Here is a 13,290-nt window from a genome sequence, read left to right as displayed (position 1 = left end):
GGGGCCCAAGCAAAATGGCCCTACTGTCCCCTCCGGACCTGTCCAGCGGTGTTACCATAGGTAGCTGGAGCGCTATATATATCATGGTTCGTTTTTTTTAATATAAATTCAATCTTGAAAGTTTTGATCTGCCCTGATAGTTGTAGAAGATCGATAATAATACGAGGCTTCTACCACCCATCCCCGTTATCGATTGCCTGTGTACAATGCACATATTTCGTCCATAGATCTTAATTAATGCAATTTTATAAGGCAAACGGATTCATCTATCTTCAGTCAATCTCTGATGTTTATAGATATACAGAAATAACTAGCAAAAAATAAAAATAAATAATAATAAAAGTTGGCAATTTCAGTCGCGACTTAAAGTTATAAATATCGTAACTTAAAGTAATAAATATTAAGGACTCGGATTGTTATTAATAAATTAGATCAGCTGTCCAAGTGGTATACTACGGTTGTATTCAGCTCAGAAGAGTTCCTAGAAACTTTTGTATTCATCTCAGAAGAGTTCCTAAGTTACATTTTGTGGTTCGAAGCTGATGGGTCCAGAATTAGACTTGTACTGTATTAAAACACCTGTCAACCACCTGTGACTAACACTGGTGGAAATTCTACATTATAAAGCATAACAGTTACACAGCTTCTCATGCGTAACTATTTCTAGAAAGCCATCGAAAATAGAAAATTTAAAAATTCACGTCCTTTTGACCTTAATGCTAGTCTCTTTCTCATATGATTTCAGTCTTGGAGCAGCCAGACTTTAGGCTCTATTGTCCACGGCTCGTTATCGTCAACGCCAACGTCTTTATGATTAATCGCTTATCGATTAACCATTCCTGGAACCATTAGTTCATTGTGATATTCATTATTTATTTTCCCCTCATTTTAATTCCACTAAAATAACCCTTTTGTTAATAACCGTAACGTTATGTTGGGGTAGAGGCCGGTTATTACATAAGCGGTGACTCTCCCCCTCCCCCAATTACTACCCATCCTCTGTTGGCAACTGTTTTTGTTTAAAACTTCAGCGATGTCAAGAATGAAAGAGAGAGAGAGAGAGAGAAAGAAAGAAAGAGTGCGCGAGTGGCACACCGTGGTTCTAAAGTAGATATTGTTTAATTATCCCTTGCTACAAAACCCATTAACTTCAAAAGCAAGCTAATAACATGACGTAAACATCGAATACTTCGATGTTCACTTATAGGATAAGAACTTTATGATGTGTTCTGAAAGTACTGTAGTTGTGTAAGAAATTTGGATTTAACTATGCTATGAGGCATACAGTCATATCTGCAAGGTACTATAGCTCTGCATGTAATACTTTTCAGAGCTGGGACAAGATATTTCTGCCCAGAGCAGTTACTCAAAGTGCGCTGTCCCCAACTAATTATATAATATGAATTTAAACCGTTAAATTGCTCAATTCTTGCGACCATTTCAGTCTTCGATTCTAGAAATGTACGACCCAGCTTTAGTATCTATATCCCTGGAGCTTATTTGCAGTTAACTTTGATTTTAACTTGTAACAACATTCCTCTTGGTTGGATTCAACTATTTCAATATAGTTGGGCATTGTTTCCTCTTCCGTTCTTCAACATCAACGTTCAATAAGTGCCATCTATTACAGGATGATTCAAAAGACATGTAACTCATATTACATTTTTAACTTTATTCAGTTATTATTATAAATGTAATTACGTTAGAGATTGAAAAAAATATTGAAAGTGACCTCCTTCCCAAAGTCTTTCTACCATGTCTGATGAGACTTGACATAGCGTTTGAACAGTTATCATTGAAATTTCTATTTCGATCTTGCCATCTTCAGATATCGAAGGACATCTAAGGATGGCCAGTGCTGCGATGGCCAGTGAAGCACTGAAAATCAAATTCCATCAAGTTGTTAATGTTAAATTAACACTTACAATCTGAGGTGCATGAATTTTGAATCACCCTGTATATGCAGATAAGATGTTGCAGACTGTAATACAAGTACGCAATACTACCATACATACTCGACGTTGTTGTTGTAGGACTTTAGGAGGATCAGCAACTAAGGCCATATTGCTCCGTGTATACTGTCTGTAAATTGCGTGTGTTCTGTGGTCGATTTTCTGTTTGCTGGACGAAAAACCCGAGTTTCCAGGAGAAAATCCATGCTACCCTAGCCTGAGACCGACTAACTCAGCCACGTTGTGAAAAAGGCCCATGAAAATTCCTCTCGTCATAGAAGGGACTCGTATTCAGGTTTTTTACACCCGATGTGGGGAGGACGGCGATTCTACCAACTGTGCTACCCACGAGAGCTATATATAAGTGTATTACATACATGTATGTAATGCTATACAATAATACTAATATGTAATACAGTACTGTACTCGTATTACTTGTATGCTAGTTGGTATCTTTGGGAGGAACTGGATTTTGCACCATAATAATGCATCCGCACCGCGTAACTTTGTACAAGTACAGAGTTACGCCCGCTGCGTGTTCAAATCCATGTGATGCCACGAAATACGCTAAATATTCTTGTAGGTTCTATCTTGTAAACTGTGCTGAACCTATGTGGTTGTTCCGGAATAGAAACAAAAATTTATAAAAGAAGAAAATTTATTACTTTTATTTATTATTATTATTTTTTACTTTGAAAGTGAGTATATCCACTAAAAACTAGAAATTATTATTATTATTATTTTATTTTATTTTTAAAAATTTAATTTAATTAATTTTTTTTTTTGTTACAGAATTAGTCTGGATATTTTATTAGAATATAATTCGTATTGAACACATTTTCTCTATATTTCACAAAATACAAAAAAAAAAAAAAAAAGAAAGAAAGAAAAGAAAAGAATCATACATCTCTTACATCTTTTAAGAGGAACAGGAGTCATTTAAAAGTGTGCAACGAAAAGAAAAGTAATACACAGAAATTACAAATGTACTCAACTTAACACTACACTGCGGCAGAAATGATTTTTTTGGAATCACTTACGAAATTGCACTTTGATTTGCTAAGACGATCTTTTCGCCTTTTCAGCAGGTGCAAGATTTGAAAACTAAAATGCCAAAATAAATAAATAAATGCACACAAACAGACAGGGCGAAACAGAGATGGATTTCGTCTGCCATAACCTTCAAGAACCACAAGGCATGACCTCCAAAAAATTAAAAATAAATAAAGAACGTGGCATTTCAATAACTTATAAAACCTGCTATAAGGCTGAGTCCCTTGGTTGAAAGGACCTCAGCCTCTTTTATAGTTTACTTCGATGATCTTTCTGTAGTTATTAAAGCAGCCAATGCCCACAGGCAGTTGTTTGCGGCTGATTTGAAAATTGATCGAGTAATTCGCTCTTTGTCCAATACCTGACTTAATGCTGTCTTTTCTAGAAAGTGTTTCCGTCTCCAAGAAAATGATACTTTATGCCATCGAATCCGAGCAAATGCAAGTTATGCAGATTTTAATTCAAATGGCCCTCGTAGCTTACCTATATTATTTGATTATTCTGTTTCAGGTGAGACCATTAAAGTTGTCGATCTGGGTATCATATTATCGTTATCTGAGCATTCACGTTACTAGAATCTAAGGCTTCCTAAGACGCAATTCCGCTATTTTTATTATTGATTATTGCGAAATTATTTAGTCTCCTTTCCGACATACCTGTCAGACTATGTTGAATGTATTCAAATAATTTGATTTTCATAATATAGGAATCAAATAGTACTTCAACGTAGGAATTATATTTCTTTGTGCTCATTTTCGTTTACTTATTGTACGTTCTCGGAGCGAATTGCATCGTTTTTACTTTATTTATAATCTCGTGAACAACATCATTGATTCTCCCACTCTCTTGTCCTTGGTACCTTTTCTAGTTCTGCATTTTAGTCCTCGATTTTGTTCCACCTTTTCCTTGCATTTTCTTCGTACCAATTACTCCTAAACCTTCAATCAGTGTCAAGTGGACATTTCTATTAGTAAAAGGAATCCAGTTCATAGGCTCTGCGTTTATTATTTTTCCTCCGTTTATGCCATTTAATTTCAAGTGTATTTAGATTTCGGCTTTTGAATAAAGCGATTTTATGTTTTAGAATTAAGTGTCATCGACTTTAAAGAAACCAGTATGCCTGATGCCATTAGGCTTAAGCAATTTTATTGTTAACCGACTGATTTGAACTATGTATATATTTTTGATCCACTTTTTTTATATTCTCCCTTTTTGAGTTATTTTATAGTTGATTCCCTCTCTCCATTTTATATTCTCCCCTCTCTTTGTATTCTAAACGTACAATGCATGAGAATTTGCGATTCAGAAACTGTGTTGTATACGAACGGTTACAAAGTTTCTAAATCCTTCGGAATTTTTTCTCAAATTAATATAAAAATCTGTAAACGTATCGGCCAATACAATTAAAGCTCTTCAAATAAAGATCTATTATAGTAAAGTAATAGATCTTTATCTACAACACAGCAATGAAATATGGTTAATTAGACTCTGTCTAATTAACCATATTTAATTATGTAAAGCCAAATATTTTCATGTAACAAAATAAGCCATCGTCCCCACATGGACATTTCAGGTTGCGAAACCTAAAGGTGAATAAACGGACTTAATAATAACAATTAAAAAAAAGCTTTGAAATTATTCATGTAGGAAACATGAAGTATAAGTTCGCATTGCCAGTTAGCAAAAGCAATTCCTAATATGTTTTCAGGAAATAATTCTAGTTCCTTGTTTCACTGTCATTAAATTACTACTATTTACCTACCAATAATTTCTATTACTACACGATGAAACAATAGATGCTTTTATACAATAGGAGATTTTATTTGCTGTATTACTACAGCAAATAAAATCTCGAGAGTGAAAGAAGAGTCGATTTCCCTGATTGTACCAACCGTAAGTACACTAGTACTTAAAATAGAAATTGTTAACTCACGTCGAGATGTTTTAGTTCAAGACTAGATATTTATAGATTCTTCATTTCATAGCATAACATAATTTCTTTCCCCTGTACCCGCAACATATAATTCTCTGCATCGGGAGTTACCAACCTTTTAACTTGAGCGCCACTATCGTCCAATTTCAATATCTTTATACCACCTTTTTTATCACTTCACAACAGAATATGTACCACCAACGGTAATACATTGGATTGGAGGAGTTTACAAGGACAGCACCGTGTTTAGCGGTCAGTGGGCTTTAATCGCTAACAACTGAAATGAGTGTACTACAATACCCTCGAGTTTGCTCGCTCGGCTACGAGCGAAAAGTCAGATTCTTACCTATCCAAACAAGATGGTCAACAAATTTAAGCTAATCCGAGATCATGAAAATAAGGCATCGCAACATAAACCAAACATTAAGACTACAAGCTGGAATTGCCAGTAGCATCGTGTAAACGTTCATCAAAACTCTTTGTAGACCGCCAATGGCAGTCTACCCAAAGTGAGAGTAAACACCACCTGATTTGACTATGTTAAAGTTGATTAAAACCGATAATAAAAACACTTATGTAACAAACCTTTCGTAACTGAGAGTGAAAAACGAGCAAAATCACTTTGTTGAACCTTATTTAATATTAATCTGTTTAATATTAATTATGGATCGTTTTGATTTTGATTTTAAGCTCAAGACAAATGAATAAGTAAATAATATACACTTTTAATTTTATTATTTTTAATATACAATATAAATGTACTGTTTTCTTAATTGTGAACCCTCCCCCCCCCACGCATACAAAAAACTCCAAATCACACTGAACCTTTAAAATAAAAGAAATCTACAGCGCAATAATTAAAAAACTACTTGAATTTGAGAACGGTATCGGTTTTCTCGAAAACACATGGCCTATCTAATAGTTATCCTGATTGTATAATGATTATCTTCGTTGCCATGGGAATTATTTATCATAGTTAATCCACCCAATAACATCAACAGGAAATGAAAAAAAAACTACTAGCATATTCTGTTTTCCTGCAGATATTTTGGTATCTAAAATAACTGAACGGATAAAGTTAGTTCTAAGGCTTTACGGTTATATAAGATTTAACCGTTATCATTTTCCGTTCCTCCTCCTTAGTGAAGAGACACCGGCATTTTCCCACAGAGCTTCCGTAATTCTTATACGGCAGTTTGACCTTTGGGTTCACCTCCAGCAGATGGTGGAAGGAGGGATAGCTCGGCGTGACTTGAGGTAAACGCGAGGTCGTTCCACTTCAGCAGCCAGTTTTAGTGTAACTTTATAAGGAGGCCCCTCCCGAGAGGTAAAACATCTGGGTAGCCAATGAGCACCAGTTGGGGATGTGTAAATGGGAAGCAACACATCTTTCTACTTTTCCCCGATAACAGTGATTAAAACGTGTTTCCCGATGGATAGATACAACTAGAGAAACAAAAGCAAGAATAACTGAAGTAGAAAGAAAACAACTTCTTTTCCGTGAGCTATTTGCCTCCCAAAATGACCTTCAATTTCCTTCTTTTACTTCTTGTAGCACATCGTGAGACAATAGAATATCTTTAAAAAAAAAAAAAAGACCTTTATCTCGCATTTGTATTCTAAAAATCTGAGTGTTTTTATGTCAATTCCTCCCCTAATTCCTTATGTTTTCTATCCACTTACCCGTGTGTGATTCCAACAGTCTCATGGATTCACCAATCTCAATTACCAAACTCAGCATTTTTGGAGAGAAATGTGTTTGGCGGTTTACTTTTTAAGTGGAAGAATAATTTATGTTCATAAATATTTACAAATGAGATGACCCATTCTGGACTTAACGAAACGAAACAGTGCATCATCAGAAATTTTATGGGGATTCGTGCATCCCACACTGATAGCTGTTACAAACGTCAGCACATGACAGTTCAATTATGTGATATAAAAATGTACTGGCCCATAGCTCCCTCCAAAATTAAAACTTTACTCCATAAACGCACCCACGGGAGATTTTTTCTCCCCCTCCCCCCGTGGATGCCCCTAAGAAATGAAGTATTAATTCACAGCTAAACGTATTCATTCACTTCATCATTAAAGTCCTGTCACACGTTTGAAATCATCGATTTCAGTGACAACCTACAAATAATGTAATTTTTTGGTCGCAGTGCTGTCGTCAGAAAAATCACACTTTGTGACTGTCAGCGGACTACCATGTCGGTAAGCTCCAAACGGAAGCGGAACCTTTAGCACCAACTCCTTTCCCACGATATCCTAAAAGATTTCCTCTCCCCCCTTTCAGTTCACAGTTAACCCCAGAGGGGTGGTTCAATGTGTGTCAGCAGAAAAGAGGATCGTAGTTCCTGTATGTGTGTGTGTGTGCGACTAGGGGAGACTCTCCCTTTCTTTCCTATTATCTGACCCCTTCAACAGGTGTCTCTGTAGTCTTCCTAGTACCGGGAGGGAGGGAGCGAACAAAGAGGACGTTGTCGTGACCCGGAAGTGTTATGACGGAGTCTCAGTTATCCCAGTCCCGGATTTCTGTCGAATGAGTGTGAAGTGTACATTTAAATGCCACGCCAAAATGTCAGCCACCATCATAGATTTCCCATTCCGATGCCCTCGGGCCAGAAGAGGGATTCACAATGGGACACAGTGAAAGAGAAGAAAATGAGCAAGGACTAAGGGTGATGTGATGCGATGCAGGGCTAGGAAAAAGATGCAGTAAGATGGATGGAGGGAGAGGGAGGGAGGGAGGAATGAAGGGGAGGTTCCCGTGAGGCAAAGTTCCAGGAACACAGAGGTGAACGACACGTGTTTCTGCCATAAAATTTAACAATGATAATTTCATTGCAATGAGCTATCAGGAACATAAAATTAGAAAGTGGCAACCAATTTTCAGTTTTATCTGTTCGAGTGGAATCTCATTCCAATAGGTGATTTAATATAATTTTGAACAAGTGAATACTTTATTTATGGACTATTATGAACTGCATGAGCTTTAATCAGTAAATGGAGTCGGGCATTCTGGGATTCTACACATAATCTCAAGTTTGAGATCCTTAAATCGGGTATCTCTGTGGGATAAAATTAAAAATTATTTAAAAATTAAATATTTTCATTAATTCATAATAAAAATCCTTTTTAATAAATTTCTGTACTGATTGGTTTGTGGGGGCGACATAATAAAACAGATGCAGCTACTTCTTTTTATTATTATTTATAGATGAATAGGCATCGCATTTTTCCTAAAACACTGACGAATTTATTTTCTATATCAAGAGATGTTTACAGTCATGTAGAAAAGTCGAGCATAATTTTATGGAGCTGATACCGGTCCTTTCTTATTTTCATTTCTTTTTTGCCACCTTCCCATATAGACCAGAAATTACTGCAGCTCATCACTCCCCAACTCTTCTACATTATAGTCGTTCCAGGTCATTTCACATCTTCCACCTAGCTACACTAATCCCTACGGAGATTTTCACACTCCTTCAAACTGGTAAGGTGGCGTTTACTCCAGACACTGTTCTTAATGAATTTTTATTCTTTCTTTCTTTTGTTTGGAGCTGTCGAATGAGGGGTGGATTTAACACAGAACGCTGCACTTCAATTAAAGAGCCATTTTCTGCGGATACAGCAGTATTTATCTTGATCAGTGGCCTTAATGGTAGAGAAGCTATTGTTGCTGCAGGAATCTTTGTGATAATAATGTGGATATTGATCACTTAATGAAGTAGAGTCTCGCACTTCTACGTCATTGCATGAAAAGTATGGAGAAAGTTTTATCTCCATTAAACCTAGACCTAACATTTTCAGGAAGGTAGCATAGATCTACAAATTCCCATTATTTAAGCAGGATGTAATATTTATGAAGGAATTTATTCCATATAAATATTTTATTTAAAAAAAAATGAACATGAAATTTACTTTCATGATTATCGTATACTTTGCAAAAGTTAAAACCTGCGGTCTCTGAAAATTCGAATATATCTTCGTAGATTTGTAAATAAATAAAAATATGCAATTTTCATGACTTTAAAATACGAAAATCATCTTCACTACCATATTTATTTTACTCCTAACACGTTTTAATGGTTTTCTTACTATAAGAATAATACACAAACAACTTTCACTGTCTATAACGTTTCTATATTGGTATCAACAAAAAATTACCTCATCTCGCTTAGAGATAGGGCTCGAGCTTCAAGTTAACTGCGGGACCTAGACTTTGCCCCTTTAAGGGGTCACTGCACCCTCTTCCCTGATATCGGCATCCAGGGGTGGGAGAGTAACAGTGTTTATCGATATCGTTAACGGAAGTGTTTAAAGAATGCTGTTCGTACAGGACAGCGCAATTGCGAAAACAGTTTCTGCACTCCCCATTTCTGTGTTGACTAGAAAGTAGTAATCATTTAGAACCTATAATCAACCAAAACACTTGATTTTTATATTTCAAAACGCAAGACAGTTCTATAGTTATCCGTCATGCCTGAACAACTATTTTTAGCGTATTTATAGTGTGACTGCAAAATTATTAATGCACAGAATTCCTTTCGCATTTCAATCCACATAAACCATATCCAACCTGATATTATTACTGTATGGTATTTGCGAATCCATCGCTTGATTAATATCTGCAAGTAAAGTGATAGTAACAAAGTTCCTTGTAAATAAATAAATAACATTTTGATACACAACTTGGCATAAAAGCGAATATTATCTGGAAGGATTCTGGATAGTGTGGATGATTCAAATAATGGTACTTTTTCCACCAGATGATATTCGCTTTTATAGAAAGTTGAACCTCGATCCATTTTCGTCAATTTAATTTCTTTTGGACAAAGAAATTAAAGAATCCAGCAGTCACTCTGTTACCAGAATAACAATAATTCCTTGGTCGCGCTTCAGCAATATCAGTAGCGAATACTTTCGGATCCCCAAAAATTTACAGATGCTGCTCTCTGGTACCTGATACAAGCAACATTCTTAGACAAACAAGGCGCAGTTATAGTTCAAAGGCAGTAAGAACACCCATCATTGTTGAGAATCCATGAAAGAAAGAAAATTCTCAACAACTATATGAGTTGGTTTTACCACTAATTTTTTTTTTTTTTTATTGGATCCCGCTCCTCGAGGAGGCTCTGAGGATCATAGCTTACGATAAGTACTGAGAATGGAGCATGGTTAATTCTTTACCCAGAACGTTATTCCCAACTTCCAAGCAAGAGGTTGTCTGAGTACAATCGTTTCCATGAGGAATGAAGCATCATCCCATATTGATCTTCCAGTGATACAGCTGCTTCGCAGCGCATTTCCCAATAACACACAATTTTCCGCGATTTCCCAACTTTTAAAAACTTAAAAGTTTTTACGTTTTCAGTTAAAGTAAGCTGAAAGTTTACTTATTATAAAAGTAAAACTTGCTCTTCAGATCTCATTCATGCGACTTCTGGTTGTAGAGTTATCTCAAGGACAGGGTTTATCGGGAAACATTCAAACTTGCCGGATAGCATTACAGCTGTTGTGAACATTCCACGGGAATGCTAAGAGCAATAAGTGACACTACAATTCTGCATTTCGGAATATTTTTTACATCGATGGTCATAATTAGCTAAGGTTTTCGGAAAATGAATATGCAATACATATTTCGTTTTGAAAGCATAAATTTTACACTGAACGCAGCATACTTTTCAAACTTTGATTATAAAAGGATCAAATTCTCTGCAAACTTCATGATGATGAAGGTACAGATACCGATTCCTTCCGAAAACAAAACGAAAACAGCTGTTTTAGTTTCGTCTTTAAAGAAAACAAAACCGAAATAACTGCTTGTTTTGAAGCATTGAAATTGTTTGGCGAAACAGTTTACCCTTCATGATTTTTGAATCATGAGGAAAAAACTATTCAATCTTTTTTAAGGCAGCGGGTGAGAAGAAATAGTTAAAAAGTGTCCAAAAGAAGTGAACTGTTTAAAAAATTCCAGTTGAATCAATACTGTTCCTCAGATGACTGCAAAAGTCGACAAAGGTAAACATTTTCGTCTCTACTGCTTCTGATTAAGCCTATCTTGTCTAAAGCGTGTGTGTGTGGGTGTGTTTTTACAGGTATGTGTAGAGCTTTAATTTAGCAATATACTGTTGAGAAAAAAAACTGCCTAAGCCAACTTTACATTCATTCTTGGGGAAGTATTGTGCTAATAAAAGAAGTATGAAAAAATTATATAAGTTTGGTTATAACTCAACAACGCAATCTGTTCGCCAAGACAATGCTGAAAATTGCATATGGCTAGCAATAAAGTCCTTCGTGGCAGCTTAGTTAGCGTTACATCTGCCATTTGTTTGGATAGGTCCGAACCCGGACTTGTCCATAAGGTTAAAGTTAAATTTCTAAAATCTCCTTCAATCAGCGCCCTAATTAGCAATTTCAGGCGAAAGAAGCAGGGTTCTCACCCCCTTTGAATTATTCTTGGTTTTTCAGCTCGTTCAACATGCAAATCGGCTCGCGAACACGCTCTACAGATAAAAAAACATCATACGGATGTGTGTGAACGAGAACCTCCGGTGCCGTTAAAATAATGATTTGATTTGATGACTATCAGTAGACGAAACATAAACAAATTAGTTAATGTACGCAATGAGTTACATTTCAGGAGCATTAGGCTTTTATTTCTTAAATTAATTGAATTTTTTTCTTTTTCTGTGATTAATAGAAATAAAAAGTAAATGACTCATTATCTTATTGCTATTACTTACTAATTGCTTAACCAATAACATAAAAATAATTGCTTTCACTTCACTGCACATACGTCCCAATAATATTCACGCCATGTTTTGTAATACTGTATTTTTAAATCAAGCGCATGATATGCAACACGTATTTGAGGCTTTGTGATTTAATAAATTAAACAACCACAGTACAGTGTTAGTGCTTTCGTAATGAAGTCTACTTATTTCTTCCTGTATTCTAAAAGAGAAAAATATAAAATTTCATGAAAATACACTGTACATCCACTGGGAATCGAGTTATTACACGTGGACGGACAGACAGCCGGAGGGACATGAAGATAATAGGCGCTTTACACATATATACTAATACGCCTAATAAACAAGTTTTCTGTTTATACTACGAGACAACCATATAAGATGGGAGGGGTTTACAAGATAGAGACTATTTTTTTTATTATACTATTTCTATTTACAATTCTTTTATTTTTATTTTTTTATTATTATACTATTTCTATTTACAATTCTGTACCACTGAACAATGTGGATGTACAATTATCTCAGATTCCCTCGTAGAGGGTCAATTCGTTTTCAATGTCTATATTATACTATTTCTGGCACTATAAACTCTAAACGTAAGGTTATCACAGTATTTTTTGGTATATCATAGATTCGAGCAAGTGGAGTAACTCTGCACTTTAAGTAACCACTCGGCTACAGCCATGTGATTGTGGGAAAGTTGTTCGCTGGAGATGCAGGTAAACTTTAACTTCTAGCGAGAAAAATACTGGAAAGGGGGAACACATGCTACAAATCGCTCGGTTTGTGAATAATTCTCCTCATTCTCCTCAACTTTTATAACTTTTATGGCCAAGGGGATGGAAATAACAAAAAGGTGTTCGTAATGGTATGCTACTCCATACATGAAGGCAGTAAAATCACTGGAAGCGTCCTATCCAAATCTGACTTGCATAACTCATTTCACATGCAGAGCAGTCTTTATGCATAAGCCTACCCGACCCGTGCCCTCTGATTGTAGGAAGGCCCCAAAAGTAAATACCGTAGTTGACAGTGAAGCTCTATTATGAACTTCAGTTTACCAATCATCGGAAAGGTATGAGTTTTGAGAGATCACTTAGCCGAAAAATATGCATTCCTTTTAAGATTTTAATGTTTTTATTCATTTATTTTAAATGTCTTTTATGGACACATACGTTTTAATGTCTATAATAATGCTTTATTGAAATTTGTCAAAATATGCATACAGATTAACACAGCAGAGAGCTCTCTACAAAAGAAGTTACAAATAATAATTACAAAATTTAGGATGGGAGGCCCTTAAACGTTCCAAGTTAATCGAAAGATCTTTCTTTGTTTACGAACATTCTCTGACAAAAAGCGCAACTTCGCGTTTGAAAATTTAGATAAAATAGCAGTCGCCAAACCAGATTTCTTAGTCGTTGCGGAGATCGTGTTTGTCGAGCTTTGCTTATATCCACTCCATATTTTGCTTGAATATACAGTAACAACTGTAGTATGAATTTCACCTTACGATCCAAGAGTTGCCCAAGTACTTCTGTTAATCTTTAGGTGATTGTGGCTCTATGGTTTATATACATTACAATGATCCGAA

This window comes from Mastigoproctus giganteus, chromosome 14, assembly GCF_048544385.1.
Source record: "Mastigoproctus giganteus isolate SK-2022 chromosome 14, ASM4854438v1, whole genome shotgun sequence".
NCBI lineage: Eukaryota > Metazoa > Arthropoda > Arachnida > Uropygi > Thelyphonidae > Mastigoproctus > Mastigoproctus giganteus.
This window is presented reverse-complemented; position numbering follows the sequence as displayed.